Source organism: Fukomys damarensis, unplaced genomic scaffold (assembly GCF_012274545.1).
Source record: "Fukomys damarensis isolate Sample0158 unplaced genomic scaffold, DMR_v1.0_HiC HiC_scaffold_7, whole genome shotgun sequence".
NCBI classification, from domain to species: Eukaryota; Metazoa; Chordata; class Mammalia; order Rodentia; family Bathyergidae; genus Fukomys; species Fukomys damarensis.
In genome coordinates, this window is record NW_022900919.1 from 27,713,579 (window position 1) to 27,729,825 (window position 16,247).

General features: G+C 43.3%; 1 protein-coding gene and 1 long non-coding RNA gene across 2 annotated transcripts in view; one reads left to right on the forward strand and one right to left on the reverse strand.

Moving 5' to 3' along the window:
• The window catches only part of Ralgapa2 (Ral GTPase activating protein catalytic subunit alpha 2), a gene marked incomplete at its 5' end in the record, with an annotated part of 268,892 nt that overhangs the window by 209,166 nt on the left and 43,479 nt on the right, over positions 1 to 16,247 (forward strand). The window lies entirely within an intron of this gene.
• Positions 3,224 to 16,247, reverse strand: part of LOC104869116 — a 21,468-nt gene continuing 8,444 nt past the window's right edge. The window contains exons 2-3 of the long non-coding RNA XR_004516204.1: positions 13,858 to 14,025; positions 3,224 to 3,272 (exon numbers count right to left, since the gene is read on the reverse strand). This is a non-coding gene — a long non-coding RNA (uncharacterized LOC104869116). The remainder of the gene's footprint in view (positions 3,273 to 13,857; positions 14,026 to 16,247) is intronic.

The window sequence follows — 16,247 nt, forward strand, 5'->3', positions numbered from 1 at the left end:
TAGCCAGCTTAGGTCTTCTCACATCAATCTGATTTCTTCCCTGGCTGTTCAGGCTCCAAGAGACCCAAGTGGAAGACTGAAGGTTTCTAACATCTCGCCTTGGTTGCCTTATAGATATTGACCAGGACAGTCACAGGCCAGCCTGGATCTGAGGTGCATAGAAAAAAGCCCATTGAAGGAGCAGAAGGAGCAGGTGACATCCCAAACTCCTGCCCATGATGGGGTCATGCTGACCACTCTGGGTCAGAGCTGCTTCCATGGGCAACAAGCTCCTGAGGCAAAGACCATGTTCTCCTTGTCTCACAATCTGTGTCACCCAACATAATGAGAACTCAGTGTGTGTTAGTTGGGAGAGAGTGAAAACACACATTTAAAGAAATTTCTAATAAGGGGAAAGTAGACTCTAGTGCCATTTATTTAATTATATAAGATGTCTTCACCACAGGTATAGGAGCAAATCACTTAAAATAGACACCAAAAAGAGATTACTGATTGCAAAGAAATGACTTCTAGCCCAAAGAGTTTAATAATGAACGGAAGCTTTCATTCTGCAATGTCCACAGAGACACAACATTTAAAGGGTGCATTCTGCTCATAGCTTGATTTCTTTATATTCCTTATTTTCTACTTTAATCTGTTCTTATCAATCCTTGTTTTTATATAGCTTTCAAGAACCACTAATTTGGGTGTACTTTATGATTTTATTTGACTTTTTAGCGTCAATTTATGTTTGGTGGTCCATAGCAGTCTGTTTGCATGGAGATCTTTCAAAAACTGTAGATTGTGTCATGGTGGTTTTCCTAAGGAGAGTGTTGTTTGGGTTAATTTTTTAAATATTCAGCATTAAATTAAGGCAGGGGCCAGCTTTTTTTGCGGGGTGGGGGTAATGGGGATCGAACTTGGGACCTTGTGCTTGCAAGGCAGGCATAGGGGCCAGCTTTTAGCAGAGAAAGGTTCTTATCTTCTGTCATGAGAGTCAGCTTTCAGGCTTTGGTGAACTTCTCAGACATGTTCTTGAGGAAGTGTCCACATCGCTTTGATTGTCCTTGGCATGGTCTGTGGCAGCCCTCTGTGGCATTGCTGCATCAATCCTAGCTGGAAAATGCAGAATGCCCACTGCAGGCTACTGTGACCATGTGTATTTAAAGAGCCACAGCTGTCACATGGTACCTTGGTTTCTCTGTGAGCAGCAGACAGAGAGGAAGTAGTGGCCAGATGCAGCACCTAGCCCACTCCCCCGTGCCTGCAGCATCCTGTGCACGTCAGAGGCCCTCAGAGGCAGTGTGGAGTGCTGACACTCATTTGGAAGCACAGCTCCTGCCGGGCCAGATCAATACTTGAGCTGTCTGTCTCCGCTGCTTACCTTCCTTCCACACAGTAAGACTCTTCTACAGGGAGCGATCAATAGCTCTAATCTGCAGCAGCCTGCAGCAAGTCATGCGAGGCAGAGCACTTAGGTGGCATAACACAGACACGGAGGTGGCAGCCTTGTAGCTCAGACTTGTAGTACCCTTCCTAGGGACACAGGCTTTCTGTAATGTGCAATTCTGATCATCACTGCCTCGAATCAAGGTTCCACTGCAACTCATCAGGGAGATGGATTGTGTGTGTAGCAAGCCCACATGTGTGCATTTGTTTAGCCCTGCATGTGTGTGTGTGAGCTCCAGATGAACACACATAAGCTGTCTGCATTGTGCTACTCCCAGCCATCGCTGCATCATGGGCAGTTGCAGATTTTTAATTCTAAACACCAAACGATGTTTTGTTTTTCTTTTTTTTTTTGGAGTTGTGAGACCAGGCCTCACTATGTATGTAGTCCAGACTGGCCTTGAAATTGTGGCAATTCTCCTTCCTTGGCCTCCCGGGTATTAGGATTACAGGTGTGTACTACCATGCAGGCCTTAAAGCTGTCTTGTTTTTTTAATCTTTGACATCCCAGTGACTGAGCAGCTTTCTTGCTGTGGCATCTACTACTTCACAAAACTTGACAATACACTGAGCACAGGTTATCACCCCATCTCTGAATGTCTGAGACTGTGTGAAAGACTCAAAACTGAAGACCTTGATCTCCCAGGACCATGGATGCCTCAAGAGCCCTCAACTGGGATTGTGCTTTGGAAACTTCATCCTCCAGAGGGGTGGTGAGGGGTGTCAGAAGAATCCCTTTTCCAACCTTCATTTTGTTTCCTGATCTCGTTATTCTGATGTTATCTGTGGAATTCAGGAAACTGGCAGAGGTGAAAGGCTGGGTCTAAAGAAGTCAAGCATAAAGAGGACGGCAGATTTGAGCCAGGGCAGCAGCACTAGCAAAGGCCATGTCATGCCCACTGCAGACGAGACCTAGCACAGCTTGCCATCAGGAAAGGCTGCAGCTTCCTTCACTAACCTGGCCTTTCAAATTCTAGCATGCTTGAATTAGTGTATCTTACCCAAAAGTCCTTAGGACGCTTTTGGTGGGTTTTTTTTTCTTTTTCTTTTGAAGAGGTCTTGCAATGTTCCCCAGGCTGGCTTCAAACTCCTGGGGTCAAGCAATCCTCCTCTCACAGCCTCCCAAGTAGCTGGGACTATTGGTATGCGTCACTGGTCTGAGGTTTTCAGACTTCTCTAGTCCAGGCACATCTCTCTTGGCATGCAGTCTCAATTTCAGTCTCTAGCCTTTTAGTTCTGCAGCAGGTCATCTCAACCTGGGAACTACTGTCACTGTTCCGCACCCCCAGAATCTGCATCCTTTCTGATTCCCACACAGTACCTGGCATCTCTGGGATCCCCAGAGTTGAGCTCAGCTCACAGGAAGACTCCAAGGGCACATGTTCCCCTCACAGACCAGGCAGTTCCTGCTTCATTTCCACACAGCCAGCCCCAGGAAACAGGTGCATAGTGTGTTTGCAGTGATCATTCAGGAAAGCATCTTTCCTTAGAGCTTTAAAGAGAACATCTGGGAAAAATGGTGATCAGCAGATTTTGATCATCTCATGCACACTCCCAGGCACCAGTTCAGAAATGACCAATCCAAAGCAATTTCTTCCTTAATTTGCTCATTCGTTCAACAACGTGTCCACTGGCCATTTCTGCCAGACTCTGGCTCTTGCTGAGGTTGCTCAGAGGGAAGACATGGGGCCTTTTGTTGGAGAAGGAACTCTGTAATCAAAGAGCAGTGCCCACGCTGTAATGTTGGCTGCAATGCAGAGTTCAGTCCACAGCTCAAGGACAGCATCCCAAGCAAGGGCCTCGTCCTGGTGCTAGGAGGATGATCAGGACTCACAGGGATGTAACTGAAGGAAGAAGTATACAAAAAGCAAACGTCTTTTAATAGAACAGAACTCTCAGTAAACCTGGAACCACCAAAGAACTGTACAGCCTGCTAACTCCATTGCTGCAGGAGCCCAAACCCACTGTCACTAGTGATCTCACCCAGGGTCCCCAGTATCCATTCCCATACTCCTCACCCCTGCTGTCATGTCTGCCAGATACCCATATTTAGGTCCTCACTCTTGAGAGGTGCTGCTGCTTCATATTGTGGAACAAAAACAAGGCCAGGAGGTAAAGCTGCCCGAGCTCCACTCTCAAGTCTCTGGAGACATATCACCAAAGCCTGCCCTGTCCTAGGCACCAGAAGCTTCACCTTTGTCAAGCATTTGCTGCTCATAGCAACCCTAAGAGCAAGGCACTGTAGGTACACTGCAGATACAACACGGTGTCATATAATGCAATGTATTATGTATTTATTGTATTTGCAAAAATATAGTTGAGGGAACAGAGCCCAGAGAGGTTAAATAATTTGCCTGAGGCCACACAGGCATGTGAGTGGTAGTGGGGACCTGCACTGAGCAGCAGCTGGTGACCTGCTGCACCCCACTGCCCGCTGCCTCTTAAATCCTGCCCCGCAGGACCAGGGACGCCTATGGAGCTGTGCATACAGTCCAGTGCAACTTCTTAAAGTGTGTTGGGGCTACTGGTGAGATTTATAACTTGTGATTTGCAACAGATTTGATAAACCACAAATACCAGTGTCGTGTTTTAATGAGACTGAAGGCATGAGCGAGCAGATTCTCCTCTCGAGGCTCTTGTGGGAACATGCCGGCATTGCGTGGCCCCTCTGAAGGCCAGCATTGTCGCAGGGCTCATTAGCATCCACACTCCTCGCTGGCCGTTGCCTCTTGCTAGCTTACCAGCTGTTCCTGCTGCTCAGTACAATGTCGGATGTGTTCAGCTCACTGGGTTCCTGTCCTCGCTGCCGGGAGGAGACAGCCCTTCCACTGGGGATACCCACGTGGCTGCTTGTCAGCAGTGGCACCAAATAAAGTAATAGGCCTTCGCATGGCATATGGTGTCTGGATTCGTACAAGATGCAAAACTCTTCTGCTGCTAATGCACGATGACTCATAGCATTGCTAATTTTTCCAACAAAAGCTGACTTCCACATCCACACTTTTAACCCCTCCAGCTGGAAAGTCTTGAGTCGCAAAGCTCCAGAAAGATGGTTTCTGGGTTGCTGTATAAAATGAGTTACACACATGGAAAGCATCTGAAATGTCTTCCTATACATTAAAATATTTTTTTGCCCTCCAGGGAAGGGGACTTTTAAATTCCTTTCTCACATTGGAAGAACCTCACCATTTGGTAGATTGATTTTTTTTTTTAAGCTATTAGGAAATCAGTCAGAACACACATATTAGTAGGGCAATTGAAACTGTTTATAAGACATGCTTTCTCTTTTAAAAGACCCAGAGAAACTATCTGAAAAAGTATCAGTTCAGCTGAGAAATACTTGAAGCTCCTCACTTTATAACACTTTCAAGTTACAAGAGAGTGATGATTGTTTTATGGGATATACTATTGCATAGTCTCTCCTAGTCTACCAAATCCATAGCCCATTTAAATATCAAAAGTATACCAGCACAAATTTAGATTATAAATTTTTAATCAAATTACCATTTTTCAAACTGAAATTAATACATGGGATATTCTAAAAAAATGTTCTTTCAAAATCTTCCATCATTTATTTAAGTAGATACATAAATTTAATCTGAGATTTTTATATACGAAAATAGAGCAATTTTTGCATTTGTGCAATCAGACCACTATTGAAGTAATGATCAAAATATTGGGTTTTTTAATAAATAATCCTTTATTGAATGTTTTGTTTAAACATTTCAGAGTAAGACTTGCCAACATAAAATGACAGTTTCTAATTGTGGACCTAATCACTCATCGTCTTTCGTAGTCTGGCACATGAACGCTTTTGCGATCAGAATTTGGCAAATAAATTCATAAAATAGCTTCTACTTATGAGAATAATACAAAATCATCAATAAATAGATTACTTTTTCAATCCCAGAAGATTTCTCTGGGTAGGAGGATAGAGACTCATATTCTCAACAGTGATTTAATTTTGGTTCCATGTTGCAATCTAAAGATTTTTCTTTTTGATCTATAAATACAATTTCAAATGTACATCTGATTTGGGGTAATTTATTTTCTGAAAATAAAAGAAGAATAAGTAAAATTCTACATAGGCCTCTCGGGTTTTTTGTTTTTTGTTTTTTTTTTGTTTTGTTTTTTTTTTGGTACTGGGGATTGAACACGGGTCCTTGTGCTTGCAAGGCAGGTCACCAAACCGAGCTAAATCCCCGGCCCCAGGCCTCTCATTTTATATCCTGATGTTTGATGCTGTTTTTCCGGCAAGTTCTATATCATTGCCCTTTGCCATTGGAAGTAAACTGATGTGCATTTGGTGAGCCTGAAAATTCATTAAGCAGTTAAAATTCACCATTTTTAGCATCCATGAGGATTTCCAGTTTTGTTTCTACTGCCTTGAGTTTGAGAGCTACGTCTATTGTTACTACTGGTGGCATCTTATTTCCACTCATTTTTATCAAGTCAGATAAAATGCAATGGAAAAATCAAACAATTACAGAAGGACAGAAGTGGCGACACTAGCTGAGACTGAACTATTATTGCTCAATTTTTAGTGTCTGCATGTGACTAACAAAGTACCCTCTCATCAGCCAGCCAGCCAGTGGGCAATATCTGCTCCAAAGGCAGTTTGGGCATAAATGAATAATGTAAAAAACAACAGGCCAGTCACAGGCACGCAGGGGATAAGGACCCAGGACCATTGTTCCCACTCTAGGAGATAGCCCTGCAGGATGGGCCCTCATCAGCCTCACATCACACAGGAGAATGTGAGAATCTAGGATGCAGGGCCTGGGCTGTAGCAGGGTCAGGGCCCTGGGCCAACCTGGCATTGAGACCTCCTTTTATCTCACCTGTTCCCATTGTGGCAGAAGTTCAGGAGACCTTCAGAATGCTAGCACTTGAGAAAGCAAAGCAAATCCACTTAATTTTAGCATGTTCTATCACTGTTGCTCCTACCCTTTAAGTCCTTATTTTATGGACAAAAGCTACAAACAAGACCATGGTAAATCAGAATGGAAAGTGTTCCTGCTTTGATTCCATTTGTACATCCCAACAGTTCAATCTATGTAGATCCCACATTAAAAAGCAGTGAAAACATTAAGAATATGCCCAGTGACATGTCTTATCAGAATCTAGCCCAAAATAAGGACCAAACAATTCTGTCTAGTGATGTTTCTGGGTTTTTGCAAGCAATACTTTTATTTGTGTAGTTTGAGTCTATTTGTTCTCTGCCTCTTTCTAAAATGGATTTGAAAGAATTTATAGTAAAGGCCATGTGTAATAAGAAAGAGAAAATCCAAACCAAGGAAATGAAGATCATCTTGGAGCATAACATCATACCAGGGTCACCACAGTGGCCAGGGTGACAGAGCACAGTTGCCACTAATGCCTGCTGCTTCCCATAGCTGTACCGCATAACGTCCCCTGGCTGACATTTCAAACTGCTATTAAGGAAATTATATTGTGTCTTAGTTGGAAAATATAGTAGATCATGTGAAAGAAATACATAAATTCAAAATGTCTTCCAGACAAAAGCGTATATTTTTAGGAATTTTTAAATATCAAAATAATATTCTGTTCTACTGCCCAGGAGTCCAAAAGATATCCTTGGAGATAATAAACAACTACATTTGCAGCCCAAGCTAATTAGGACCCACCTTCTGAAGTTAAGGGTTTGACATAACAGAAAAATTAGAGAATTAATTAGTGATAGGAAAAAGTATGATTAAAAAGTAATCTTAATGCCCACTTCTTGTGGATAGCTGCTTTTGCTGAGCCTTTTAGTTTAAAAGGCCCAAGTACCTGACATTTTGCATCTCTGTTTTTCTGTAAAGATAAAAGGGAACTTGAGTGTCTCATTCTCAATAGTGCACTTTATATGTGACAAAAAGGATTCTGTTCGTTCATTTCCGTGGCCAGGCACCTTCATATTATCACCCTGCTGTTCTTTCAGGGTTAACTCTTTATAGACTCGTCAGCCTGCCCAGCCCTGTATCAGATACAGGCACTCAAGTTAGTCTTCTTGTTACCATGTTGCAGGCTTGTTGCCCCATCATCCAGTGCCTCACAGGTTTGTTTACTTGTGATCACTATGTAATCATTCATTTTATGGAGCCTCATTAACGACTGCAAACCTCTGGCCCAATTTAGTGTCATTCGAGCATAGGTAGCATCCATCTGCTCCGCCTGCACTGTTTAATTAATGAACTTCATCCTGGGCTCTTTGCCTGGGAAAAGCTCTCTGTCCCCCCAGGTTGAGCGAGACTGGTGTTCCAGGTCTTGATGTGGAGATTCCTGGAAGCCCACCACTAGGAGCTGACTGGGGACTCCCCAAACTTGTGCTAAGTCTTCCTTGAAGGCAGAGGTACTTTTTCTTTCATTAGATAGTCTTAAACCCCAAATCAGGTCACTTTTAAGTAAGGAAGGAACCACTGATCAGTTTTCATAATCTTTCTCATCTTTTAGGTGAAAGTAATGATTCATTTAAAAAGTGTTTCCTTTCAATTCAATAAAGCAAAGTTTCAAAATCTGTCCAATGTTTATTATGTTGTAAAATTCAGTGTGTATTGAGAAGTTTTTTGTTAAGTACATATTCAAAGGCATTTTAACGTTAATATTATATGGCCAGTGCTGGTACCAAACTAGCCATGTTCATTTGCTTAGAATATCTGTTACAAACTAAGTGTGAGTGCATCATGATTTTTAAAAAACCATCTCTAAGGTTCCTGTGTCTTTTCGTAAGAACTGCTTAATATTACCATGAAACCACTCTGCCTTTTCAAATGCTCCAGTCCCAGAATGTATTTCTGTCCGGACACACAAGAGTGCCACATTCACACTGCATTTAGCTCTCTTCGTTACCACATTAACTCTCACTTCTATAATGGGAAAAGTTCACCCTAAATATTTATTTTTTGAAAAATATTTTTACCTAGCCTCATCAGAGTTGGGGTACGGGAGAACTGTATTTGTCTTCCATGTGACCATTTTTTTTTTTTAGTTTAGTTTATTGGTACATTTTAGATATACAATACAATTATATTCATTATTGGGATCTTGTACGTTTACATGACAGGTCTTCGTTCTCATTTTTTTTCCCCTTGTCCGTGCCCATGTGAACATTTTAAAGGCTATAAATTTGAAAATTAGAGTTGTTGGAACTAAACATACCACATAGAGTGAGCATAAGCAGAGCGATGAAGAGCAGGGCGTTTGACAGCAGGAGAAAAACCCTTGCTTTGCTCTCCTTTCTGACCTTTGTGAAACAGACCATAATCAGTGGTGTGGCCCTTGCCTGGAGATAATCCTGGAGAGGGGACCTAGATCCCAGGGCTCTGTTGGTGTGCCCCAGTCTGCTAGGCAAAAGATTTGTACCCTATCCCCTCCAGGATGCTCAGAAAGATAACTTTATGATGGCAAATTGGAGGGGTTGCAGGATGAGATGCTACCCTTGCTTCATGCTGGCTTGAAGCACGTGCAGTGGCTTAGGAACAGCGCATCTAAACTGTGCTCACCATGACTCCTAGGCCACAGAGCCCTGGTGTGTGTGCCCAGCACTACAGGTCTCCAGGTTCACCCCAGGGAGTCATGTGCACGAGGTGTAGTGACGAGGTCTTACTGCGTTGATTTGGAAGGCTGCCAGAGCTCAGAGTCCTATTTTGAGGCTCTGTGGAACCCCTGGCTGCTGAGGTCACTGAGTCTTGAGCATTTTTGTCCCTCTTTGGGACCATTAGCCTTGGAGCTTGTGCTTGAGCTGGTTTCTCTGGGCATTTTGCCCAGTGAGAGTTATTTCTGTTCATCATACATAGTGTTGCCAGTTCTGTTTTTGTGATGAGGGCTTTAAAAATCAATTAACAAATGAAGTGTATATTTACCTGGGAGCCTTCTTAATCGCCCACTACAGTAGCAAATTCCCAAGACTGCCACCATGCCTGACAGTTGCCCACCCTGTGGTCCTGGGCAGTGGGTAACCACTCCATTTACCATCTCATCCAAAAGAAACAGACTGCTTTTATCTTAATGGGATAAAAATGTAAATGGAGAAAAATAATCTTTGCTTTATATGTCATTTTTATTTAAAAATATTAAAATCTCCAAGCAATACACTTAAAATGCTGTCATTGTCAGTGACCTGGGAGACCAGTTTGAGTTTTGATTCATGACAAATGGATGATCAATGTAGACTTAGACTATGGCAGCCAGGCAGTTCCAGAGAGGAATTTGTCCTTAGAGTACTTTCTTGATGTGCATTTGGGCACAGCCAGCCAGAGCTTATCTGTGATCTGTCACTCCAGAGGAGCCATCCCAAGTTCCCACTCAGTCAGAGCCTACATGCATTCTTAAGTTCAGTTACTTTCTCACCTAAGTCAAGTCATTGGGCCCAGCGGAATGTTTAGGCTCTGTGTCACCCAGGACAGTGCAGAGCCACATAGTGGCTTGCCTCTCCCTCTCCCTCTCCCTGTCTCCCTTTCTCTTTCTCTCCCTCTCCCTCCTTCTCTCTCTCCCCCTCTTTCCCTCTTTCTCTCTCAGGAAGTTATCAATGCACTGGCTTCCAGGGCAGCCTGTAAAGAAGGGTTCTGTCCTCTTGCTGCTAGGCTTTCCTCTTCTCTTCCTCTCTTTTGTTATTTTCTTTTAAATTAGCACATAACTGTACATGTACATGGAATACAGGATGATATTTCCTTGTGCATGATCAAATCAGGATGATTAGCATTTCTGTCTCCATTGCTATATGTCTCCCTTCTTATCTTCCTCCTCCTCCTTCTCTTCCATTTTCCTTTTCCTCTTTCCATTCCCTGTTTTTCTCCCCCTTTACCGTCTCAATTCAGCATCCAAAGTGGTCATGGCCTTGAATTCCGTAAAGAACATGTAGTCAAAGAAGAATATGCAGTTTTACTGACCACAGCTCCTATTAAAGGTTTTTTTTCTCTCATTGAGTTTATTGGTCCATTTTAGGTATACAGTATAGTTACATTCATCATTGGGATCTTGTACCTTTACATGACAGGTCTTGGTTCTCCTTTTTTCCCCTTGTCCCTGCCCTCCCTTCATTCCCTCCTACCCTCCCCATTTACAAACACTTTATTTCCATTTTTTTTCATTTTCTCATATTTTTTCTTTGTCCTTATTACCTTTCCCCTGCCCTTCCCACTTTCCCTACACCTTTAGCCCTTTTCTTCCTATTTCACATTGGGTTTTTTTTTTTTTTAAGTGCCCCAGTGGGAGAGAGATTTTAAGGACTAAAAACGGGGATAGGTAAATTCCATCATTTAAAAAATACATCTTCAAAGCAGATGTGCATTGTTCTGTGCTGGCAACGTGCTTTAGCTTTGGCTACGTCATGAGCGCAGCTTTTCAGAAAATGCTCACAAGTTCAGATCTTGCAGCTTCTTCTAAAGCATTTGCTGTATTTTTTTTATTTTGTTTTTAAGAGTATTTTCTTCATATAATCATTCTTAGAATGATAGAGTCACCTGCCATCCTGACTCTGGCCCTGTCGATGCCACAATCTGGCATGTCTCTACCCATCGCCTCCGCAGACGCAGGCACCCCTGGGACAGTTGCACAGGTAGCTGGAACTTTGCAAGGTAGGCAGGTGTACTGGCAGATCCCGTGAGAAGCATATTTCTGCAGATCATCAGCTATCCTAAGTGCTTTTAAGTAAAAAAACCACACATCTGCATTTCTTTTAAAGATGGAGAAAGGGGACCCATTTTTTGCTTTCAAGCCCTGCAGTTCAGCTCTTCTGCTTGGCCTCAGCAGGGAGTGAGGTTTAAGGCAAGTGTTTGTGCTGTGATGCCTTCACTACAGTGTTGACTCTGGCCAACAGTAGCATCTTCTGGGGAGTCACCATATCGCTGCCCAGGACACACAGCAGGGACCAACACCATGTGGTCAGTCACCAGTGACTGCTGTGTAGCCAGAGAGAGAGCTGATGCCCTATGGCATGGTGTGCACTGGTGCCCGCAGAGTGGGAAGATGCAGCTGGATAAGTGGCAGTGGTGAGCTTGGCCCCTGATCTCTCTGGCCACAGTGCACAGCTTGCTCATAAGATCATCACATGGTAAGACTTAAACTCACAGCCTTACAGGCCAGAAGACACTGGGGACATGAAGGTAAACATCAGAACCAGCTTCACAGTAAGGCAGCCATGTCAGGAGGACCAGAGACAAAGAGACACTCTGGAGCCAATGGGGACATCATGTCATACCCTTCCCATAACACTGCAGTGCTTGAAGAGGTCTGAGGTGACCATCTACCAGAGGACCATTTCCCCACTCTACCCCCAAATCTGCTTCTTCCTGTATCCTTCCTTATCCAAGGAATGCATGTGCTACCCTCAAAATCATACCCTAGTGCCACTGAGATTGCCTAAACTCTGCAGTCTTTTCTGAATCTTGGTTAATTGATCAACAGGTTAAAACTATTTTTAAAAAAACTATGAGGCTTTAAGGAAAACATGGATGTTAATGCCTTTCTTTAATCTATAATAATGACTGGTTTTAGTTAGAATGCTTTAAATGCAGGTATTGTGAAATCTCTGCCCTTATCCATGGTTAAGTATCCTGGGCCATTGATACAGCTTTAAAGAGTTCAAAGGCTATGCTAGCATGTCTTATCTCCTCATTTTTTAACTGCAAAGAAAAAGATGTCCTTGTATCAAGCCCTATCATTTATGTGGAAAATGAAATTGGGTTCAGTTTGTGCATAGGTTTTCAGGGAGATTAAAGTGGGCATCACACAATTTCTCTCTTTAAAAGGCTGCCTTTGATGTGCCTTCTGCCTATTCACCCAGAAGTGTCAGCCATTGTTTTGGAGCTGCACAAGAGTGTCCTCTTGGCGTTGCACACCCCAGCACTTTTGTGTTGAAGCCTTGTTCAGGGTAGGTCTTATCATCCAGAGAGCATTTCTGGAACCATGCATCGTGACCAGATGCCCAGTCTTCCCAGCTTCTTGGGGGAAAGGTGCCAGGCAAAGCCAAAGCATGTAGCAGAAATGATCAGGAAACAAAATGAAAATATTAAGTCTCTGCATGTCTGATTGCAGCCCGTAGTCTTGATGGTTCCCCAGCACTGAGGCAGAAATTTACTCCACAGTACTTGCTTTGCTCCAGTCCTAGTTTCTGATTTGCTTCCCTGTTTTACTTCAGAGGAAATCCCTGATGGATCCAAGTCCCTTGATGGACCCAATGTTCTGTGCTCCTAGTCTGGATCAGGCTAAGAGGATGAGGAATGAAGTGAAGATACCTTTCAGACAAAGTGGAGTGTGTTCCTTAAAAGGAAGTCTTAGCCATCTTTAAAAAATCATCATTTCACCAGGCATGATAGTGCACAGCTGTAGTCCTAGCACTCTAGAGGCTGAGGCAGGAAGATTGCCACAAGTTTGAAGCTGTACTGATCTAAGTAGTAAGTTCAAGGCCATAGCCAGACCCTTTCTTATAAAACAATAACAAAATCATCATTTAGTAAGGCTGTATAACATGTGCACTGTGTCAGCTGTGTTAGGTGGGCAAGCAGGTTTCTGTCCTGGCTTAGAATAGAAACAGACACCCAGAGAAGCTGGGTAACTTGCTTGAAAATGGGAGAGGCAGGGCCCACCAAGCCGGCACTACCAGAGCCTGTACTTCCTGATGGCTGCTGAGCTGCAGGACCAAGAAAGCCTCAACCCGCTCTCACAGGTGACTTAGAATTTGCATATTGACTCAAGTTTATGCTTTTCTCCCTTAATTTATATAGACACTTCATCTCTGAAAAAAGCAAAACATTTCTCCCTTAAATGAAAGTGAAATCCAATAGATATTTTTTGTTCTTTGTGGTAATAATCTAACTTTTGGGTGATGTTTTTCTTTTTCTTTTTTTGGTACCAGGGATTGAACTCAGGTCCTTGTGCCTGCAAGGCAGGAAGTGAAACTGCTGAGCTAAATCCCCAGCCCTGGTGATGTTTTTCTTAATGCAATTTCTAAATTTTTAAAAAATTGTTCTAAAATTATCTCCAAGGATGGAGGTGTAGTTCAGTGGTAGAGTACTTGCCTGGCATGTGTGAAGAAGCCCTAGATTTGATCCCCAGCACTGCAGAAAAAATAAATTAAACGAATAAATACAGTGATCTCCCAAGAAGCTAAGACTGGATGCCTAAGACAACAGTGTCTAAACTGGCTTTGATAATGCTCTGTACTTGTGTCATTCACACAGTTCTCCCTTGTCCAGTAGTGGGGAGAGGGCTCCTCGGGCGCCCACCCTACCCTGTACTCTGGGAGAGAGAAGCAGAGGATGAGAGAAGGGAGGGGCTGCCCCTGCCATCACTGTGATCCCTGCTGCAGAGGACCGTGGAGAGTGGCTGGGGTAAGGGCAGGGTCACAGTCTAGCTGCCCATGAGTTCAACCCTGGTCTGCACAGTTCCATGAGCACCCTCCCTTCAGGCCACCTTGTCCATACATACTGGCCACAGCTCCCAGTTCAGTCTCTGAGTAATTGACCAGCATGTTCACGCCTCCTCCTCCTCCTCCTCCTCCTCCTCTTCTCTTTCATTTTCTATGAAGGGGCTCTTGTGAAATATCCTTCCAAAAAACATCTTTGTAAATTCACATCCATATATTTGAAAGTCGACCTGCAAAAGAAAATTGGAAGATGAATTTTGTGTTAAAAATCCGATTTCCTTTCCTCGCCACTCCATTAAATTCTGCTTTATTCTGTTTTGTTATTTGCAAGTGAGTGTCAGCCCATATTAAAAACGAAGGCAGAGCTCCACTGTTCCGTTCCGAAGAAGCATTTGGCCACTAAAAAAAGAGCCAGCATCCATGTATAAATTATTCAGAAATTTGGTAAATAAACATGCAAACTTCTAGCCGGGGCTATCGCTATTGCATTATTCAGTCCAATAAAGAGAATTTAATTTAATGGATATTCAGCAACATTGTTCCGTGATCAACAAAAGGCATACTGTCTTTTATGAATAACTGATTTTCCTGGGGCATTCTGAAGAAAGTGGGTGCTCATTAACCCTAGAATGGTTAGCTAATGTAATTGAAGCGCGACCACCTGGCAGCGAGGTTGCCCGTCAGCTGCCAAGGAAGGCCCGGGCCGGGAGGACCAGGTGCTCGGCCCTGGCTGTCTGATTGTTACAGTGGAATAAACAGCGTGATTGCACAGTATGGCCGGGGGCGAGAATCCAAGACTGCTGCCAGCCCCAGAGCATGCTTTCTTCCTTGGTCTTTGACAAGGGGCGCCAAAAGTGCTCCTATTCAGAGCAGGTAGAGCTGACAAAGCCCGATGCTCTCTGCTGCAATTAGGACAGGGAAAATGAGACTGGCCCAGGCGCAAAGCCGCCGTGAGCCTCAAGTACCTGTTTCTGTTCCCCGACAAAGCCTGAGCCTTTTCATGCAGCCCGGGATGTGGAAGCACAAAAATGTAAAAGAAATTCAAGAAAAGGAACCTAAACGCTGAGTGACCAATGTTTCCTAAAGCACATGGGCGGCCTATGCCCTCTGATTGGAAGCATAATGCCAAGTCGGCACCACATGGTAAACTTTATTTAGGCCTGACTTCCATGGCAACCCAAATTCCCTGGTTCTTTGATTATACTTAATAAATGCTGCGCCAGGTCATTTCTCTCTCTCTATCTCCTTTTATAAAGCCCTACAAGCATCCACATTTAACTACTGAAATAGTCCTTGCTCTGTGGTGGTGTTTATTCTTGGTAATTTTTTTTAAAGCACTGTTACCCATGTAGATATATAAAGGAAAATTAGCATTATTTGACTTTAAAAAAAACTCAATTAAGAAATAGTTATGACCTTTCTAAGGGACTTTGAATATGAAATTGTTCATTAAGTTCGTGTTAATAGAAAAGTAAAGAGTACTTCCCCCAATCAGCAAGAAAGACAGCTAGCTCTCAACACATTGATTTATTTCATTTGCTAAGCACAAAACATGAAATGTTTCATCCCAGCAGCACATTAAATATGGGCAGAAGTAAAATTACAGCTGAAGAGTGCCTTGTACTTTGTCCTCGTGGTGTGTACATTTCAATAGGTTAGAAGGAAAAAAGCAAACTATAGAAAGACCCTTTTATGAAATTAAATTACCTGTTTTATATTGCTCTGAACCTGTGTGTGTCGCTGCTATTGGTTCAGAGGGAATTTAACTGTTGCTATAGCTTTCCCATTGGTTCATCCCTTCGCCCTCGCCACCCCTCCCGGGTCAGAATCTGCCACTGGAAAATGAACAGGGGGACATGTTTCCAGTCAGGTATTTAGTCTCTCAGGTGGAATGTAATTGTGAAAAGTTGCCAGGCTGTCTAGAAGGACCGGTGGTGGGTCTGCAGAGTTGCTCAGTGTGTTATCAACTGGCAGCTAGGCCACTTAGTAATAAATGGTGAGAGCAATGGAACCAGGGTAGATGGTGTCTCTAGCCTCAGTTTCCACATCTGAGGAGAGGGCTGCAAACATGGCGGTGCAGGAAAAGCAATTAGTGCAGCACATGCTGCGGATGCTGATGTGGTTCCCTTCCCCACACACGCTGGGCCCCACATCTGCTTAATCACAGCATGGAGAGACAAGAAGGCTGAAGAAAAAACCAATTTATGCCTTGTTTTCCTAAAGGATTTATATGTCAGACACCATTTTACATAAGTACTCTGCAAGGACAAAGTAAATATATACGAGTTTAAGCCAGGCGTGGTGAAGCATGCCTGTAATCCCAGTACTCGGGAAGCTGAGGCAAGAGGATCACTGTGAGTTCAAGACCAGCCTGGGCTACATAGTGAGTTCCGGGTCAGTCTCAACTACATAGTGAGACCCTGTCTCAAAAAAAAAAAAAAAAAAAAAAAAA